The sequence below is a fragment of the Erpetoichthys calabaricus genome, chromosome 4, assembly GCF_900747795.2.
Source record: "Erpetoichthys calabaricus chromosome 4, fErpCal1.3, whole genome shotgun sequence".
In the NCBI taxonomy this organism is placed as follows: Eukaryota; Metazoa; Chordata; class Cladistia; order Polypteriformes; family Polypteridae; genus Erpetoichthys; species Erpetoichthys calabaricus.
Window position 1 is genome coordinate 153,664,161 of NC_041397.2, and position 21,861 is coordinate 153,686,021.

Here is a 21,861-nt window from a genome sequence, read left to right on the forward strand (position 1 = left end):
CTTCCACATTAATCAAGATGGAACAATAATGGAGGCCATGTATCTCTTTAACACTGTTATTATGTACTATAGGCGCACTTACACTAAAAAGGCTGACTGATAAAGAACTTAGGACAATGCATTTGATTATTATTATTATATTTGGCATTTAACAGTACAGCAACTACTTGAGAATCACTCCAACACCAGCTTTTCTTTACCTTTGCTACTAAACAGCTGGCTCTGCTAATACATCAGACAGCATCAACAGTAAAAATTGTTTCATCAGACCAACAGCATATTTTGCAAAGCATTCAAGTATTTGAGTATACTTTTGAATAGGAGGTAAAGAAAGCGAGGTAGGCACAGGCAAACAGGATGGCCCATTAGAATAACCCTTTTTGCTTTATTTCTGTCCATCCTGGATCTTGGTTGATGGCTAACAGTCCTGGAGGTTGTAGGCAAGCTGATTGCTCTCTGAATACTGTCTGATGCTCTCAGAATCTCTCTGCTGAAGCAAGTGTCTCCACATAGGATGCTTGTGCATACCCCCATTAAAACGGCTCAAATTGCTGTATCATACCTGGTTTACTTTAATTATTATTTATAGTATAATTATTAGTTACAGTACTATTAATTAAAATGAGGTTTATATTAATGGCCAGATTAAACATCAATAGTTCCATTGGTTAGTCCATTATTTCTTCCTCTCTTTGTTGTTTTGATACTGCTCCCATCCAAGTCTCTAGCTTATTATTTTTCCATCCCAAGAATGATGTAGATTGTTATCTGTTTATCCCAAGGATGTAGTGGCTTATATCCCTAGGCTAGTGTAGTCAACTCCTTCTTTTATTAGGTCCATCACGTAAACAATTGTGTCCTCAAAATACCCTTTAGAGCAAGCAGTCTTTTTAGGTGCTTTTCCCTCCTGCTTTAAGCAATACACAAAAGCAATAAGATTAAAACACCTTTGTTTGTTTCCACTGCCCTATAGTATTAAATAACATTATAATTGTATGAAACAGTCTTAATCAGTTTAGAACTTTTAATCTGTTACATCAGTTGAGATATGCTCCAAAATATTAATTGTCAAGACCAAGGCAGATTTTTGGTATTTTCTACTAGTTACAGCTGTGCTGATTAATATTGAAAAAGTATCAATTAATCATATATGAGGAGATGTTTATTCATGTATGCTGTAACTTAATTTGGAGATGGCACTTACATTTTATGTACATTAGACTGGAGCAATCTTAAATGTGTTTTCCACAATATTGCTTAAGAAACATCTGTAATTAGTGGCAGCCCTGCGATGGACTGACTGAAATTAGTGATTCTTTGCTTAAAACAATATAATTGCAATATCAAAAGGATTTGGAAAGATGAAAATATTAAGACCAGTATATGCATTTCCCCCATGTCAACCTTAAAGACAGTTCCATGGCATTCAGTTAACTACTATGTGTCAACCTACATCAGCATTAAAGTGAGATTAAAAATGAAAAATGTAAAATAATAAAAATAATGTGATAATCACAATCAACATTACCCCGTGCAAGGTGGGAAAGCAACTATACTAATTCCATATTGATTTATTCAAATTAATTAAAGGCCAATTTTTCATTAAAATGTTTAAATAGTTAAAAACTGGAAAGGATTTGATATTATCATCTAAATGTAAGACCAAAGTGGGAAAATTGAAAGATATAATTGTCATTCCCAACACACATAGTAATAGATCGGATCTTCAGGAATAGTTAAACACATACAGAACTCATTACTTGCCACCTACAAACACAATTGAGTTCTTCAAGCATGGTTAATACTATAACCACAACTCAGTTCTTACTGCTTGCCTTCGAATCTAACCTTCTTCAAAATCACCCATTATATTAACCACAGTTCCCTTTTTATGCCTTTCTGTGCTTGTGCCAATTGGGTGAGGTGAACAAGACTTATGGGTAACATCTCTTTCCATGCAGAAAATTAATTAAAATGCCTACTGACTGCAGGACGATAAACTCTGTTTGTTACACATCAATTTGGAATTAAAAAACAAAAAACAAAAAACAAAAACACTCAAATGAGTTTGCCATTTTATTTGGGGATATAAATATTGGGATGAGATTCAAAGTGCTGAGTACTTAAAAAAACTGCTTAGCTAATAAAAAGCTGTGTCTCGAAGACTGAAAGTGTGGCTGTTTTTGACCGGCCATTCTTACCCCATTGGTCCATTTGCCTGCACCCACTTTCCTAAGATTGTGATTTCTACATTGCAACTAATTATTGTACTGCTACTCTGTGAGCTACCATCCTGGCTGTGTTTGTTGGGTTTACCCATTAGTTTCACCTGGTGTCTTCTCTAAGGTCTGTGTTGCATACACTCTCCCTGTCAGAATTTCTTCCCTATGAGGTGCTCAACCCTACTCCACTATATATTCACTATATATTCAGGTATTGCTATAAGAAACTCAGACAGGGTGCTCTGTAATCAGTGACTTAGAACCATATCATGAGAATAATGATGTTAAGATACTCTCAAAAATTCTAGCTAGAAGGATGGAGAAAGTGCTGCCCTCAGTAATATCACAGGATCAAACTGGATTTATTAAAGGCCGACATCTATCTTCCAATCTCCGACACTTGTTTAATGTTATATATTCACCAGTAAAATCAAACAACCCAGAGATATTACTATCATTAGACGCAGAAAAAGCATTTGATATGATTGAATGGAACTACCTTTTCACTGCATTGGAGAAATTTGGGTTTGGCCCGAATATTTGTGCATGGATCCAACTACTGTATACCAATCCAGAAGCTTCAGTTTGTATTAATAACATTTGCTCAGACTACTTTAAGCTAGAATGTGGCACCAGACAAGGATGTCCCTTGTCACCACTGCTGTTTGCAATCGCCATTGAACCACTGGCGGTTCACTGCCGAAATTCTTATCAGATAAAGGGGATTGTCAGAGAAGGACTGGAACAGAAAATTTCTCTATATGCAGATGATATTGTTTTATATATATCAGACCCAGAAAACACTGTCCCTGCAGTTCTAACAGCACTAACAGAATTTCAAAAGATTTCTGATCTTAAAATTAATCTGAATAAAAGTATACTCTTTCCAGTGAATTCACAAGCATAAAATATCAGATTGGACACCCTACCTTTTACCATAGCAGATCAGTTTAAATACCTAGGGGTAAATATCACAAGTAAACATAAAGCTCTTTATCAACAAAATTTTGCCATCTGTATGGAAAAAATTAAGCAAGACCTGGATAGATGGTCAACCCTTCATCTCACTCTAGCCGGAAGAATTAACGCTGTTAAGATGAATATCCTTCCTAAACTTCTTTTTTTATTTCAAAACATTCCAATATATATCAATAAATCATTTTTTAAGCAATTAGATTCAACAATAACCTTAGTCATTTGGAACTCAAAACACCCACGTATCCGAAGAGCAACCCTACAAAGACCTCAGGCAGAAGGTGGCATGGCTCTACCTAATTTTCAGTTTTATTACTGGGCAGCAAACATACAAGCCATAAAAACCTGGACACAAATAAATGAACATACACAGGCCTGGTCCTCAATAGAAATAAAATCCTGTAGTACTTCTTTATACTCCCTGCTCTGCTCTCCAATAAATGCAAGTTATCGCAAATATACTAATAACCCAGTTGTGCTTTACTCACTTAGACTATGGAACCAAATTAGAAAGCATTTTAAGATGGAAAATCTTTTATCTGTGGCACCTCTGCAAGAAAACTACCTCTTTCAACCCTCGCAAACATATCCAGTTTTTAATACCTGGAAAAGTTTTGGGATTAAAATGCTCAGAGATCTTTATATAGACAACATGTTTGCATCTTTTGAACAATTACGTTCAAAATTCCACCTCCCAGCTACACATTTCTTTCACTATCTTCAAATTAGAAATTTTGTTAAACGGAAATTGCCCGATTTTCCCCACCTCGCACCCTCCACAATGCTGGAAAAAATACTGCTCAATGCTGAGGAATTAAACACCATTTCCGCATTATATAAAATCCTATTAGAGTCCCTACCTTTCAAAGATCCAAGAGGACATTGGGAAGAAGATCTCTTAATCAATATATCAGAAAAGGAGTGGAAGGTAGCAAAGCAGAGAATTCACTCGAGCTCCATATGCGCAAAGCATAGAATTATTCAACTAAAAATTATGTATCGAGCTCATCTCTCTCACTTAAAACTGTCCAAAATGTTTCCAGTGCAAGATCCAACCTGCGAACGCTGCAACCAAGCTCCTGCCTCACTGGGTCACATATTCTGGGTCTGCACCAAATTAACATCATTTTGGACAAAAATTTTTAAGTGCCTTTCAGACAGCCTTGGGGTCACAATCCCTCCTAACCCATTAACAGCTGTGTTCGGTGTTCTTCCAGACGGACTGGAAGTGGAAAAGGACAAGCAAACGGTGATTGCATTCACTACACTTTTGGCACGCAGACTCATTCTGTTAAATTGGAAGAATCCTAACTCTCCTCTGATAAGTCAGTGGGAAACCGATGTTTTATATTATTTGAAATTGGAAAAAAATCAAATTCTCAGTTAGAGGATCTGTACAAAATTTTTTCAAAACCTGGCAGGATCTGATCAAAATTATTTTAGATTAAGAGAAATAACCATTACCGCATTTAACTCCCTTCTCCATCTCTTATTTACATATATATTTATTTCTCCCTTTCCTTTGCTTAATGTTGTCTTATTAAAAAGCCCTAAGCAATTCTCCTTTAGCTAAGCTCTCCTTCTCAGGGGTGGGGTTTGATTTGTTTTTAATTTGTTTGGTTATAAATTGATCCATTTCTATGGAATGATTACAATAAAAATTAATAAAATATATTATAAAAAAAAGAACCATATCATGAGGCTTTATCAGCAACAAAGTTCTTTTAAGAAAGATGACTAGGTCTATGGAGCACATATTGAGAACCACTGGTCCAGTACTGAAGGACATTGGAGTTGGGTTTTTAGAAAGAAACCCTTTCAGCAGCGGATTTCACTGCTGTTCCCTACAACATTTTTAGCATGTTGTCCCCAGACACTCATTTTCAGAGAATCTTGCCTGCCTCTGTGAGACTATATAAACATAAACTCCCAAGCATGCATTCTACTAAGTACTGACTTGACTGGGGTTTAAATTTTCATTCAATCAATTATTTTCTGTTTTATATTTGTAAATTATTTAGATTATTGTATTATTACCTAAATAGTAAATCATTTACCATAACACATTTTTCATTTGTTGTGAGTAAGATATTACTTCTTTGGGAGTTGGTTGCTTCAGGAGTATTATAGTTGGCAACCCAGTTATAACAGGAATAATTTTAGACTAAGGAGCTGTTTGCTTAATTAACAGCTGTGTGCTTTATTAACACTAGAATTACCAGAGCCTATGAAAAAACTCGTAGATCCGGCCCACCTTAAATCCTTTCGCACCTCTCCCTCAGCGTCTTTTGTCCTGTAAATGTGCCGATTAAGACAAGCAGCCTGTTATTCCATCCCCCACCACCGCAGACCGTGCACAAACCTTTCCCAGCTCATGCCTTGATTGATTATCTGGGAGTCAAGTGCTGGAGTTTTAGAGTTGAAATAATAGATCGTTATTTGGAACACATGCATTTCATGTGTGTTCCGTTTCTATAATAATCTGTGTAAACACATTGTTAAAACAGAAATGTTTGTCATATTTTAGTAGTAAATGACAAAATGTTGGCATAAACTATATAATGTGTGAAGCCTGAAGTCCAACGATCAAATAAACACTTTCAGAAAAGGTTCAAGGACAATACAACAGCTTCCGTGGCGTAGCGGTAAGATTTGCTGACTTGTAATCAAGAGTCCCCGGTTCAATCCCGTCTGCCTCCTGTATTTGCCGTTTTCAGTAGAGCGCTGCTCTTATTGTTAATATTACAATGATCCCTCGCTATATTGCGCTTCGCCTTTTGCGGCTTCACTCTATCGCGGATTTTATATGTAAGCATATTTAAATATATATCGCGGATTTTTTGCTGGTTCGCGGATTTCTGAGGACAATGGGTCTTTTAATTTCTGGTACATGTGTAATAAAAAGGTTTTCTCTGTAGCAGGAGAAGGGATAAAATAAAGGAGTAAGAGGGGGTTGGTCGCTTCAGTGCAAAACCAGCTACAAAGATTGGAATGTTTGGGATGATAGCGAAAGAATGTGCAAAAACTTCTTTCTCATAAAGGGTTTCAGAATGTTTTAGGGAAAGGTTAATTAATGCAAGATGTTTTTCTGTAAGTTGTTTTGATGTCTCTAAGAAGGGTTGTTTTAGGCTTAGTAGAGATAACACATAAGTTGTCCCGTGGGAAGATGTGTGCAGAAACTGATCACTTCTGTATACACTGCTTACACGTAAGCCATTTTGGGCAAGGACACTCAATTAGTATATAAGGGAAGGTTCCGCCCTCAGTTTCTTTGGAAGCTCAACCGTGGGGAACGTGCACACCGCCCGGTATTGGACCAGGCTCACGAGTTGATCCTCTGACGAGACTGACACGCGGGCTCCCTCAGTCTACTGGTCTAGGATGATGGCTCTGGGTCTTTTGATATTACTGTAAGTATAGTATAATTCACATATCTGTATTACTGTAAGTTAATAGTATAAATCATATATCTTTATATATATTACTGTAAGTCAATAGTACAATTCCTATATCTGCATGTATATTGCTATTATATTGTATGTAACTGATATTATATTTGAACAAGTAAACAATTGAAGTATTGGACCTTTCCTCTCTGATTCTTGCCTGCTTATTTTCTGTTAAAACCTTTGAACCATTTTCCCAAACTAAAACATTTTGGCGTAGTCGGTTGCAGGATTTTGGGGAATTTGGTAAAATATTCAATTACTAAGTGAGGCAAAGGAAATCAGAGATGTTTAAGAAATGTCAGGTGTCTGTAAAGGAACCCATAACGGGCTTGCAGACGCGGGAGTGGGTTTTGCTAACTGCGGTTAGAAGTCTGGATAGTCTGGTAGACGAAAAAGAAAGGGAGATTAAGAAAATGCAAATGGACTTGGCGGATGCGTTAGGGCGGGCCTCAATGGCCGAATCCCAGGTAGCTGTATTATTGCCGCGGGTACAGAGAGCCGAGGGGATTGCGGAAAAGGCAGCCTTTTGCATAGCCAAGGTGAATGCAAAAAAGAAGCGTAGACCGGATGTTGCGAAGATCAAAGCGTTTGTAGCCGCAGTTAACGTCCATGAGTGGGATCCTGAAAAATGGGACGGTAACATTTGGGATGATGATTATGAGGATGATGACGGACCCGATGCAGGGTCGGTAATTGATCCTCTGCCTTTACAGGCTAAACCCGTGATGCGTCGCAGACTTTATACTGATGCACAGGGTAATGTTAAGATAAGGAGAAAAACCGGCGCAAGAGTAAACACTAGAAAGGAGGAAAGAAAGCCAAGGGTAAAGGAAAAGGGAAAAATAAAGGAAGGACTTTATATCCCGTTGAAGAATTAGAACGCGCAGCACGAGATTGTTAGGGATGGGGCCAAGCACAGGTGAGAGCCCTAAATTGGCATGATGCGGACATTCGACCTTTTGTACCGGTAACGATACATTGGGAAAATAAAAACAAACAAATAGTAAAGGCTCTCATCGATACGGGTGCGGAGGCCACTTTGATATATGAGAATCCATCTAAATTCAAGGGGAAACGATTGACAGTGCAGGGGATTGGGGGAACGGACATCCCTGCCACTCAGGTGACGGTGATGTTACAAATTGGTCAGTTGCCCGTGAGACCCTACCCTGTACTAATCACCCCAGTGAATGAGTATATAATAGGGATGGATCGTCCACAGGTGGCAAATATGCTGTAATCGCATGCTGGCATACAGCCTGCAAATGTCAGCGTGCATCAACAGCATTTCTGAAGTTTTTTAGGTGTACGGTAGAATCAGCTTTTACAGCTGTGTTTTCTTCGCTAAAAATGGAGACAGCAGTAGTTGCAACAGAAACTTTAACGGCAACGTTAACCGTAGCAGTAGCGATAGAGAGAGTCGAATCGGAGGCCGTTGTGCTTTCCTCGGGGAGGGCGGAGTCAGCTGCAGCAGCTGCGCTAGTCAAAGACGCAGATAAGCCGTCTCTGCATCAAGTGGAGGCAAAGGCGGCTGAAACAGAAAACCTACACTTGTCTGCTGGTCAGACAGATTGTGTATGGTTAATAATTATAAAGCAAATAGATGGGAAAGCAAGAGAGAGGAGTAATACCTGGCTAAAAAGTCACGAGCAGCTAGCAGTAGCGATGTATATCGAGAATGCCATACGGAGTAAACAACGACCGCTCAGTGTTAAAGTGTGTGCTTTGATTTCGGGATCTTTTGACCCTGAGGAACAGCAGTAGAACTTAAGCTGGTTATTGGGAGCACTCCTTTCAAAGCCCCTGTGTTGATTGTTGCTGCAGAGAAAACAATATGTATATTGGAGACGTCAGTTTACAAGTAAAGCTGCTATAATGTGAGGGTTACTTGTATGTAGTAATGAAGGAAAGTGTACGTGACAATATGGTGTGCATTTGTTTAAATGCAATAATTGGTATGAAAAATGGCATGTGGCAGTATAAAAACAGCCAATGCCAAACTGCAAGTGAAAACAGAGGACTGAAAGAAAAGGAAAAGAGTAAGAATGTTTTCTTCCATTTATTCTCTACTGCACTGCATTCTCTGTATAATTCTGAGGTTTAAAAATGTTATACCAATAGTTAATTCATAACTTTTTGTAAAAGTAACCAGTGCTAAGATAAGATTTGATTTAGACATTGAATGTGGAGAAACTGGTGGATTTGTATAGCCATTGTAGACTGCAGGGCATGAGTTGAATAATGTGACTGAAAACTAAGTGAATTAAAGAAAGAAATAGAGGAGATGAAAGCAAAGCACGTGTTTGTATATGAAAGCTTTTGAAAGTACTGCACCAATAGTTAAGACTGGCCGGAATGTGGGGGGATTTGGATCAACAGATGCTCCTAAATTGGTTAATGGGGTGAAGGTGTGGGTTAAACAACCCCATGAACCACCCCGCCCGGCAGAAATCATCGCAATGGGACAGGATTTGATTGTAACTGTTCTATACAATGGAGAAGAAGCATGGGTAAATGTTCCTGTAAAACACTGCTATAGACGGGAGTGAGGAGTGGGTGCAACATGCTGTGTTCTTGTTTTACAGAATTAGGGGTGTTCTGAATGAAGTAGGAGCCACCACATTAGGAGGCGAGGCAACGGAGACGACTCAGGTCCGATGGTGGTGGAACAATTCCACTAAATCTAGATGGCAGGAGAACACGACGTGTCCGGAGAATCAGTCTTGCAATGTCCTTACAATTACGACTGGTGACGGGTGCACCATCTACTCCTCGAACTTGAAGGTGCCGGGGGTAAAACCACAGAAGTATCTGATTGAGTGCTCTGAAAACTTAAATATTACCTGGACGTCGAAAGTAACTTGGTGTATGGGGCCCTGGAACGGCTCCAAGGTACAGTGCGAGGTCAATGCAACATCAGGCGAATACACCTCTAATAAGACTGGGCCCATTGGCTGGATCAATGCAACTGAAATTATTAACAGGACTATACCAATGCTTAATATAGCCGTGTGGGCTAGAACCCCCATAACGAGACAGTCACATGTAGAACCAATAATTGACACATGTAAACTTGTTTCTATGACAGCAAAAAGGACTAAGGTTACATGGCAAGTGACGTTTCCACTGTTGCCACAGTGTAAGCGTGCTAAACGGGCATGGTACGACACTTTCTTAGGAGGGGTTGGCACCACCCTAGGAACTTTAAACACCGTAGATAATGAAATAACTGCAAACAAGCTTGAGAATGTGGGACGACATACTCACAAAGTGGCAGACCAAATGGCTAGGTGGTTACCTCAGTCCATGGTCTCTCATCAGCAAACAGTAAACTGGGAACAACGCGCTTCAGATTGGATAATCATGGCTAGCAATGACATTCGATGGCTAAATGTCTCAACTTTCATGAACTGGACTGTATGCACTTTTAACATATTACAAGCACAGATACAGAAAAATAACATGCAAATGGCTTTAAGGACTAATAATATGCAAATATGGCAAGATATATGGAACATTAGCAGTAGCTTATGGTTAACGGTTAAACCTGAAAATACTAGGTGTAATGATACAATATGTAATGGGTATTGGTTTCAATATAATGTTACCACTATGATAACCTTGTGTAGATATTACGTTTTACCTGTTGTTGCACACGGACACTTTTGGCAGCTGCAATTGGATGGTGAGTGGCTAGAACCTAAAACAAACAAAACATATGATTTATGAAATTGCGAACACACTAATATTGGTATGTTCTGTGGATTGATGTCAGGACAGGAAAACCCATGTATTTCAGGTAAAGCAACCACCTGTAATTGGAGACTAGTTAATCAGAACACCACTCTGTATGAAGTGGGACCTCACCGACTCTGTGTTTCCACCACCATCGCTAATCGTAGGCTGCCACAGGTTCCGTTTTCTGGATGTCTTGATAATGTATATGTTTGGCAAATAGCAAATAATACTTATTATCTGAATAATTACACCACTAAAAACCATCTTACCAAGGTTCAATGGCAAGTCTGGCATGCTCCGACCTCAATTTCACTGGCTGTAGCTGAACGTTTATTAAATAGCTCCCTGCAATTAAAAGAATTGGCTGCTAAACATCAAAAACATGTAGATGCACTTACTGTACAGACAGTCATGACGACGTCTCAATTACAAATTTTAGGGACCAAAATTGAAGGTGAATCTGTAAATGCGTGGTGGTCAATCTTTACAGGTTGGTCACCAAAGGCATCCACAATGTTGTCAGTTTTCTTCCGCCCTTTGGTGCTGCTTATTATTATTATTGCTTTAATGACTATATTTAATTGCTATGTGTTTTGTGTTTTAAAATGAATTAATAACAGAGCACGACAGACAAGGTTGCTGATTTTGCGCTGAGCGAGGGACCGATTGTAATAAAAAAGGTTTTCTCTGTAACAGGAGAAGGGATGAAATAAAGGAGTAAGAGGGGGGGGATTGGTCGCTTCAGTGCAAAACCAGCTACAAAGATTGGAATGTTTGGGATGATAGCGAAAGAATGTGCAAAAACTTGCTTCTCATAAAGAGTTTCAGAATGTTATGGGAATACAGTCAAGGCCATGTACTTGTTTTTCACTTCGAGGGGCTTCATTGCAAGCAACGCTTGTTATTGTGTGTCTTCTGATACTAGGCACCATCTCAGTGAGGGCCAAGTAGAAGAAAAACAATAAGATGTCCCGTGGGAAGAAGGTGTGCAGAAACTGATCACTTCTGTATACACTGCTTACACGTAAGCCATTTTGGGTAAGGACACTCAATTAGTATATAAGGGAAGGTTCCGCCCTCAGTTTCTTCGGAAGCTCAACCATGGGGAACGTGCACACCGCCCGGTATTGGACCAGGCTCACGAGTTGATCCTCTGACGAGACTGACACGCGGGCTCCCTCAGTCTACTGGTCTAGGATGATGGCTCTGGGTCTTTTGATATTACTGTAAGTATAGTATAATTCACATATCTGTATTACTGTAAGTCAATAGTATAATTCACATATCTGTATTACTGTAAGTCAATAGTATAAATCATATATCTTTATATATATTACTGTAAGTCAATAGTACAATTCCTATATCTGCATGTATATTGCTATTATATTGTATGTAACTGATATTATATTTGAACAAGTAAACAATTGAAGTATTGGACCTTTCCTCTCTGATTCTTGCCTGCTTATTTTCTGTTAAAACCTTTGAACCATTTTCCCAAACTAAAACAACATGCTTCCTCAGTTGGTTTGCCCAGTTGATTTCATACAAGGGACGCTATTGGCAGATGGCTGAGAAGCTACCCAACTTACTTTTCTCTGTCTCTCTTGCGCTGACTTTCTCTGATCCTGACGTAGGGGGATTGAGCAGGGGGGCTGTTCGCACACCTAGACGATACGGACGCTCGTCTAAAAATGCTGAAAGATTATCTTCACGTTGCTACCTTCTGTGCAGCTACTTCCTGAAGCGACATGCTGCACGGTGCTTCACATACTTAAAAGCTCAAAGGGCACCTATTGATTTTTCACTGTTTTGTTTTTCTCTGTCTCTCTCTCTCTCTCTCTCTCTCTCTCTCACCCTGCTCCTGACGGAGGGGGTGTGAGCTGCCGCCTTCAACAGCTTTGTACCGGCGGTGCTTCGCATACTTAAAAGCCAAACAGCCCTATTGATTTGTTTGCTTTCCTCTCTGTTTCTGACAGCCTGTGCTCCTGACATGCACTCTTTTGAAGAGGAAGATGTGTTTGCATTCTTTTAATTGTGAGACAGAACTGTCATCTCTGTCTTGTCATGGAGTTTAATCTTTAATCTTTTGAAAAAGAGACAAATGTTTGTTTGCAGTGTTTGAATAACGTTCCTGTCTCTCTACAACCTCCTGTGTTTCTGTGCAAATCTGTGACCCAAGCATGACAATATAAAAATAACCATATAAACATATGGTTTCTACTTCGCGGATTTTCTTATTTCGTGGGTGGCTCTGGAACACAACCCCCGCGATGGAGGAGGGATTACTGTATACAGTACACACATACATTTGGTTTGCGTCTGTAACAGACGGTGTACATTTATAGGACTTGTGAAATTTACCTTTTTTTTCACTTTTATTCTCTCACTCACAATTGCATATTACATATTACCGCCCTAGGGATCTGACGCTGTTAATTTTTATTTGAAACTGGGAGTAACTGTAGATGTGAGTGGTGTTTTTGTAACAGGTGTCTGGTCACACTTACAGGTAATCTAACTTTGACACCATTTAAATATCCGACTACGCCACCCAGTTTTATTAAGAGACTGGGATCTCCTGAAATTTACCAATAATAGCACACAGGTCTTTTTAAATTGGGCGGTGAGTAAATACACAATGAAAGACACAACAGTAATTTCAGAAAAAAACAACAGTAAGTTCTATTACACAAGACAATAAAAAAATACATTAAAAAGATAAATGAACCTAACAAAATCTAAACACATCAGGAACGAATTTCCCTTTTTTAAAAGGAAAACACACAGTCCACACCCTAAAAGTCCGTTAAAAGCAAGAATCGGAGGATACAACCTTTAGTGGTGCAGAGTCCAAGTTGCTCACTGTGTTACCTCAACACTTAATCGTTCAACTGTCCACAGATGCACTCGGTTCGCCAGACACTCGTTTCCCAACAGACGTTTTGTCAAACCGTTGAATCCCTGTCAGCGTCTCTTCGTCGTTCCTTTTTTTCCACTCTGGCTCCTTGTGTTGCTGTGACCTAGGCACGCCTCATTTCTCGTCTGCCAGCTTTGCTTGGTCCTCTCATGCAGCTTCCCTCTCTCGCTGGACCCACAACTGGCGTCTCCTTGTGGAGCTGTCTCTTCCTCCCTGGAAGTAAATGTTGCCGTCCTTGTGCCTCACGTCGTGCCAGCCAGGTACCCTCGTCTGCCTACGAGTCCCTGTGCTCTGTCCAAATGTCTTGGCAGCGTTTTCTGTGGACTGTCCTCTCTGCCTTCTGCTGCCCAGGAGTTTAAATCTCCTTCAGTCCCTGCTGTTGTCAGTCCTGTACAATCAGTTTAATCAATGGCACATCTAAATTTCCTGGGTTTAACAATTAATGAAAACACAAGTTAACAAAGTGTACTGTTACCAACCATTAATGAGTACAGATCTGCTGATTAGAAACCAATATTGTCAAACATGTTAATTTCAGGTAAATACAGACATCCTCCAAGGCCAGACTTCAAAGTGGTGACTCTTTTGCAAGACAGCAAATACCTACACAAACAACCCTGACACAATCAGTAACTGGATTATCCAGGATCCTCCAAGGAAGCAGCAGTTCTTTTATCACACGTGGTATTGTTTGTATACTCAACCAGCCAGACTTCAAAGCGGTGACTCCTTTGCAAGACAGTAAATACCTACACAGACAACCCTGACACAATCAGTAACTGGATTATCCAGGAAATCGAAAAACAAGGTCCCCTTCTGACATCTTAAGGCAATGGAACTGGACATTCTCTTATCTGGTGGGATAAAATCTGACACACAAACGCTGGTGAATCTGCCTTCTTCGTATCTCACCATCACTTGATTTTTTTTTTTTTGTTCAGTTTTATTGAGTGTTCCTGCTCACGCTGAATTAGTATTCCAAATATCATATATACCTATGTCTCTTGTTTTTTTTTTTGACATCATAGACCATAAGGTGCATATTAATTCAGCGTGAGCAGGAACACTCAATAAAACTGAATAAGAAAAAATCAAGTGACGGTGAGATACGAAGAAGGCAGATTCACCAGCGTTTGTGTATCAGCTTTTCTCCCTCCAGATCAGAGAATGTCCAGTTCCATTGCCTCAAAACACCACTCACATCTACAGTTACTCCCAGTTTCAAATAAAAACTAACAGCGGCAGATCCCTAGGGCGGTAGTATGTATCACAATCGTGAGTGAGAGAATAAAAGTGAAAAAAAAAACAGTAACTTTCACAAGTCCTATAAATGTACACTGTCTGTTACAGACGCAAACCAAATGTATGTGTGTACTGTATAATATTAACAGTAAAAGCAGCTCTCTACTGAAAACGGCAAATACAGGAGGCAGACAGGATCGAACCGGAGACTCTTGATTACAAGTCAGCAAATCTTACCGCTATGCCACAAAAGCTGTTGTATTGTCCTTGAACCTTTTGTGAAAGTGTTTATTTGATCTTTGGACTTCCGGCTTCACACATTGTATAGTTTATGCCAACATTTTGTCATTTACTACTAAAATATGACAAATGTTTCTGTTTTAACAATGTGTTTACAAAATAAAGATCTATTATTTAAACTGTAAAACTCCAGCACTTGACTCCCAGATAATCAATCAAGGCATGAGCTGGGACAAGTTTGTGCACAGTCTGTGGCAGTGGGGTATGGAATAGCAGACTGCTTGCTGCTTGTCTTAATCGGCACATTTACAGGACAAAAGACGCTGAGGGAAAGGTGCGAACGGATTTAAGGTGGGCCGGATCTACGAGTTTTTTCGTAGGCTCTGGTAATTCTAGTGTTAATACACAAATCTGATCATCACATGAAGTTTTGTGCTTACTAGTTTCTTCTAATAAGTGTGGTTAAACTGAACAAATAGGTTTTACATGTTTATTCACTTCTTTTGAAAATACTTAGCATTAGTGTTGTATGCATACTGTATAATCAAAAAGCATTGGTTTACTGTTAACACCCTCAACCTTTCTGAAGGGTGTATTCTTAATTGAAGCAATGCATTTTTTGTGCTTCTCTTGACAGATATGAATAATGTGGCAAAAACATGACAAAAGGCATAAGATCATTTGCACACAATGGAAGTCTTGTAAAATGAAACTGTTGCCTTTTTTCCTGAGCTTGACTCTTGGCTGAAAAATGACAGCCATTTCATATTCTGCAGAAAAGTGCAGAGAAAAATTACTTTTAATGCTACAAAGGTTAAAATGTGAACAGCATATGAAAGCTTTATTTTATCCCAAAGGAATATTGGACACCAATGGGCTTAACAGTAGGCATCCATCAAGGTGAACTGCACAATGACATAAGAACACATTATTACTTACATTGCATATAAATTTTCGTCAGCTTGATGTGGCCTATAACAGACCTTTAAAAGAATTTGCGTCATAAGTGATTTTTTTTCACATGGTCCTACAAAACATAATAAAAGGTAAATTTATAGTACTAAACAAATTGAAAATCCCAAGTCAATATTTAGACTAAATGATCATTTATTGTATAGTGCCATGAATAACATGCAGTACAAATTTTTTTATCACTATTTCTTGAACATGGTTTCAAATCCGACCTCATGTATTAGTCACTTTGAACAAAAGTGTCTTCTCAATAAATACATTTTAAAAGAACTAGGGGAATCCGCCTCCCGCTCGCTTCGCTCACCCACCCCCGTGTTCGGTTTACCGGATATACAATACAATACAATTTATTTTTGTATAGCCCAAAATCACACAAGAAGTGCCGCAATGGGCTTTAACAGGCCCTGCCTCTTGACAGCCTCCAGCCATGACCCTCTAATTTGACCAGAAAAAACTCCCCAAAAAAAAACCCTTGGAGGGAAAAAATGGAAGAAACCTTGGGAAAGGCAGTTCAAAAAGAGACTCCTTTCCAGGTAGGTTGGGCATGCAGTGGGTGTCAAAAAGAAGGGGGTCAATACAATACAGTACAATACACAGAACAGAATAAATCCTCAATACAGTATTAGAAGTACGGAGTAGAATTTCACATTAGATGATATCACATAATATGATTTGGATTTGTTTTAAGTCCTGGAGACCTCATTCATCAAGCTGCCTCCCCCATTTTGCCATTCCACATCTGAAACAGCACTAATCCGATGAAAGGACCCCTCATTCCCACATCCCCAGTCATCAGGGATGACTTTACCTTAGGCAGGCAATCTACAATTTAAAGAAATTGTTATTTTCTTGGGAATTGTTTCATATGTATTATTTTCACTTTTACTTTAAAAACTTTTGTAAAAACAATACTTGTCCTTTATTTTCGGCCACGTGTATGGTTACATCTCTCTCTTGCCAGACGTATAATGCTGCTCGTGTTGTGGAAGGGGGGGCGTCTGAATACACGCTAAGGATATGTCTTTGGATCATTTGCTGTCTTTCTGCTGCTTGCGAGCTGTCTCTTCTGCTTGTCGCATGTCGTTGTTTTAAGAGCTGGGAGCACATGATGCTTGTCTGCCAAAAGCAATCCAACAACTGCTTGGTTAGAGGTCTGTGGACTCCTTTTAAATGATGGCTCTCTGCCTGGTCTCGCGTGACGTTGTAAAAACAATCCTTTTCCTTTATTTCTGGCCCCGGGCGTGGTTAAATTCTTTCTTGCAGGACGTATAACACTACTCGCCGTTGTCGTCGGGGGGGCTGCTGTCGAGCTGCCCTTTGATCTTTTTAATCAATAGTAATGTGCAAAACATCCTAAAAGAAGTTTTTACTTTTACAGCCCCAAATTCAAATAGGCAAAAATTTACTTCAGCAACAGGACTTTCCAGTTCAGATTTTATGCCACACAATATTTAAGCCCTCTAATAATTTACCTACTATTGGGATTCAGTTCTTCAATAATATTTGCATACTGAGAGCATGATCTAGGCCAGTGATCTGGTCCTCCGGTTTGGTCCAAAAAGGCCGCAGTCTCAGCAAGCTTTTGCTGCCCATTTCAAGTATTACTGCTGAAGCAACAGCCCTCCAGGCCCTCCATCTGTTCCCTCTTTATAAGTGCAGTTCTCCTGTCAAATATTCAACTAAAATATATACATATTATATATCTACACAGTACATATAATGATTTGTAAATGCATTGAACCAGTCATCCATTTTCTGACCCTTCTATGTCTAATACAGGATTGTGGGATTTAGGATTTATTTCTAAAGCTAAAGGTGGCAAATATAAACAAGGTGTCAGTCCATCTTAATAACACATTTGTACACACACTCTCACCTTAGGTCACTTTAGAACTTACATGTCTTTGGAATATAGGAGAAAAAATAAAGTCTTGTTAAGCAGTACAGTAAGATGGCCTACAACCATTCAGGTATTGCTATAAACTGAGAACATGTTCAAAACGTGTTTTAGCACTGGCTTGATCATCTTTAATCTACTTGATTACTTGCACTGACAGGTAGTGTAGTTGTGTTGCATGTAGTGCTCTTAGATGTACTGTATGCATGAAGTAAATCCTTTCCAGACTAAGAACAAGTGTAATGTTTTGGTTATATCAAGGTTAAAAGCAGTCTCAGTGTGAGTCAACTATTTTCATTGGAAACCTAATATACTGACAGTTAAAAGAATTCCATCCATCCATCCATTATCCAACCCGCTATATCCTAACTACAGTGTCACAGGGTGTGCTAGAGCCATTCCCAACCAACACTTGGAGCTTGGAGAATAAAACTCAGTAATAGACTTTCAGCCTTCTACACTTCTATCTTTATGCTAAAGCAATGCCAGACATTAGGAAAAAAACACATAGGATGGAAATAATCTTAATAGTGCAACATCGGCTGTGCTTAGACAATTGAAATTTATCATATTTTGCTTTGTGTAGGCTAAAGTTGTTAGAAATACTGAGCCCACTGTAGAAGAAAGTGCTCAATCAAACATTTCAAATAGCTGGCACTTTAGTAATGGGAGATTTCTACTGGTTACAGCTCCACAATGCGCCATAATTTTAAACTGATACCCTTACTGTGAGCTTGCACCTAAATGTAGTTTCTGTAACGATCAACAGATAGTCACTCATGATTACCCTATAATGTAGATGTTTCTAAAGCAACTCCTACCAACACAGTGTTCAGCCTTCATTATTAATTATTAAATTATCAAAGAAACTGTTTTGAAGAGGTTACACCACTTTATTGCTTGCTTTTAAATGTCATTATTCTATATTGGTAAAGTTAAAGTGATGGAACAACATGACAGTTGGATAGGAACCACAAAGCAAAAGATTGCCACTGTCAGAAAAAGAATAGAGCTAATTACTCGATTGGAATTTGGTTAGCAAACTTTCAAAATGCTTTTGTATGTTTATTTTATTAATAAGTAACAATTTAGTGTCTGTAAAATGTCTGGCTTGTTCTACTGTTAGTGCAAACCTAAATATTTTATGTCTTACCTACCCTAGTGTGGTGCTGAGGTGTCACCCATTGCATGGCTGCACTCGGGTCCTAATCTGGATCCTGAGTTGGTTTGTCGTGTTGTGGGTGCGGCAATGTGCTGTATCAGTGCATGATCCTAATCTCCTCCTCCTCCTCCTACCATAAAGTTCCATATGTATGGCTGGCTTCCATTATTTTTCCTCCCTCTAAAGGCATTTACTCTGTTTGAGCGCAGATGTGACCATAAATATAGAAAGAGGCTGAAATTCAGAGGTGTGGTATATGACTAGCTCCTGTGATTAAGATTTTGACTTTTTTGTTGTGATTTAAGTCTAAACTACATTAATTTCAATCCACATGTAAAGTTTCTAAACTCTTTTGGAACTCCACCCAATGGAATGCGTCCTGAAGCACAATCACCGTGTCTGTGGAAGACATTTTATCAGTTACTGGGGCAACTGCAGCGGTTTGCAGCTAAAGCAGATCCAAATCGATCGCGAGTGCTCTATAAGCACTTGCCATTGATGGGTGATGCAAGGAACATTATAAATTCAGGGAACAGTATTACTTGGCCACTAACCTGGCCATGACCATGCCTGATTGCTGTGTCTGTGTATAGGAGAAGGGTAGATCCCGCTAAGATAGATAGATAGATAGATAGATAGATAGACAGATAGATAGATAGATAGATAGATAGATAGATAGATACTTTATTAATCCCAAGGGGAAATTCACATACTCCAGCACCAGCATAACTGATAAAAACAAAATTAATTAAAGAGCAATAAAAACGCAGTAGAAGTTAAAAAAAATGCAAGGTGGAGAGTGCAAGGCAGGTATAATAGACAATAATCTTGTATAGTGTTAACGTTTACCCCCCCGGGTGGAATTGAAGAGTCGCATTATGTGGGGCAGGAACTATCTCCTCAGTCTGTCAGTAGAGCAGGACGGTGACAGCAGTCTGTCGCTGAAGCTGCTCCTCTGTTTAGAGATGATACTGTTCAGTGGATGCAGTGGATTCTCCATGATTGACAGGAGCCTGCTCAGTGCACGTCGCTTAGCCACAGATGTCAAACTGTCCAGCTCCGTGCCTACAATAGAGCCTGCCTTCCTCACCAGTTTGTCCAGGCGTGTGGCATCTCTCTTCTTTATGCTGCCTCCCCAGCACACCACCATGTAGAAGAGGGCGCTCACCACAACCGTCTGAGAGAACATCTGCAGTATCTTATTGCAGATGTTGAAGGACGCCAGTCTTCTAAGGAAGTATAGTCGGCACTGTCCTCTCTTGTACAGAGCATCAGTATTGGCAGTCCAGTCCAATATATCATCCAGCTGCACTACCAGGTATTTATAGGTCTGTACCCTCTGCACACAGTCACCTCTGATAATCACAGGGTCCAGGAGGGGCCTGGGCTTCCTAAAATCCACCACCAGCTCTTTGGTTTTGCTGGTGTTCAGGTGTACATGGTTTGAGTCACACAATTTAACAATGTCCTTGATTAGGTTCCTATACTCCTCCTCCTGCCCACTCCTGATGCAGCCCACAATAGCAGTGTCATCAGCGAACTTTTGCACGTGGCAGTACTCCGAGTTGTATTGGAAGTCCGATGTATATAACTGAACAGGACCAGAGAAAGCAAAGTCCCCTGTGGCGCTCCTGTGCTGCTGACCACAATGTGAGACGTGCAGTTCCCGATATGGTATAGCGGGTCTGTGGCTTCAAAAAAAAGGGCCAGGTTTTAATCCGTGTAGCTGGGTCGTTCTCCGTGGGCGCGATTGCACGACCATGGGGAGTTAATGAGGTAGTTGGAGCGAGTCGCACCTGCACGTGTGGGTGCGTTCGTTCTCAATTGCTTCATTTGCTTCCTGCGGCGTGTGATTAAGATGCTGCGGCCATGGAGGCACGGGGAGATGGGGCTATATATACGGGTCGACATCAGGAAAGGGGAGAATATAGATGGATAGATAAATCGAGATGAAAGGACAGGAAAAAGGAGGTTAAAGGACGGGAGCCATCCTTGCAGCTACAATCTGGCCGCCTTTAAGGGGGAGACAGCACGAGCTGGGGCCCCGCAAAGGAGCATTAGGATGTGGTGCTATAGGGGCTAGTTCGCCCCACTGAATGTTCGAGTGAGTGGGGTGAGCAAGGCAGGTGTCCTCCCGAGGGATCCGAGGAGCGACTATGGGAGCGTGAAGGATGAAGGGAGGAGAGCCAATCTCGGACAGTCTGCCAGCCATGCATGCAAGCAGCTAAGACGGAGGTTGGCTGAAAGGAGCTCGTGGCTGTTGGGTCTCCGCCGGCTGCGGGAGCAAGGGGTGAGCCGGGGAGAATGAGAGACGGAAGTGGGCCGGAGAGTAATGAGAGAGAGACTGAATTTTAACTTCTGCATTTTTTAACCTCGGATTTTAAAGGATTTATTTATGTTTTTTTTATCCCCACCGAACACTTGTTTTTATGAATATTTATTGAAACCTGATGCACTGTACTTTGGACACTGATTATTGTTTTAATAAAAGCACTTTGTTACTTTTTGGAAATATCCCCTGGCTTCATTAGTGAATTGTCCTCATATGTCAGCTCATTTTGGTGACATTACTGACGGTGTTGGGTTCACGGCTCCCCGTAAAGAAGATGGGAGCATGGAGAGGACCTGAATCATCACACCCAAGACGCACATACTGAGGTCTGTCTGTAAGATAGTCCACAATCCATGTGACCAGGTATGAATCTACTCCCATCTCTGTCAGCTTGTCACTAAGGAGCAGAGGTTGGATGGTGTTGAAGGCGCTAGAGAAGTCCAGAAACATAATTCTTACAGCACCACTGCCTCTGTGCAAGTGGGAGAGGGATCCGTGTAGCATATAGATGATGGCATCCTCCACTTCCACCTTCTCCTGGTATGCGAACTGCAGAGGGTCGAGGGCTTGGCGGACCTGTGGCCTCAGGTGGTGAAGCAGCAGCTGCTCCATGGTTTTCATCACATGTGACGTCAGAGCGACAGGCCGGAAGTCATTCAGCTCACTAGGACGTGATACCTTTGGGACTGGGGTGATGCAGGATGTTTTCCAAAGC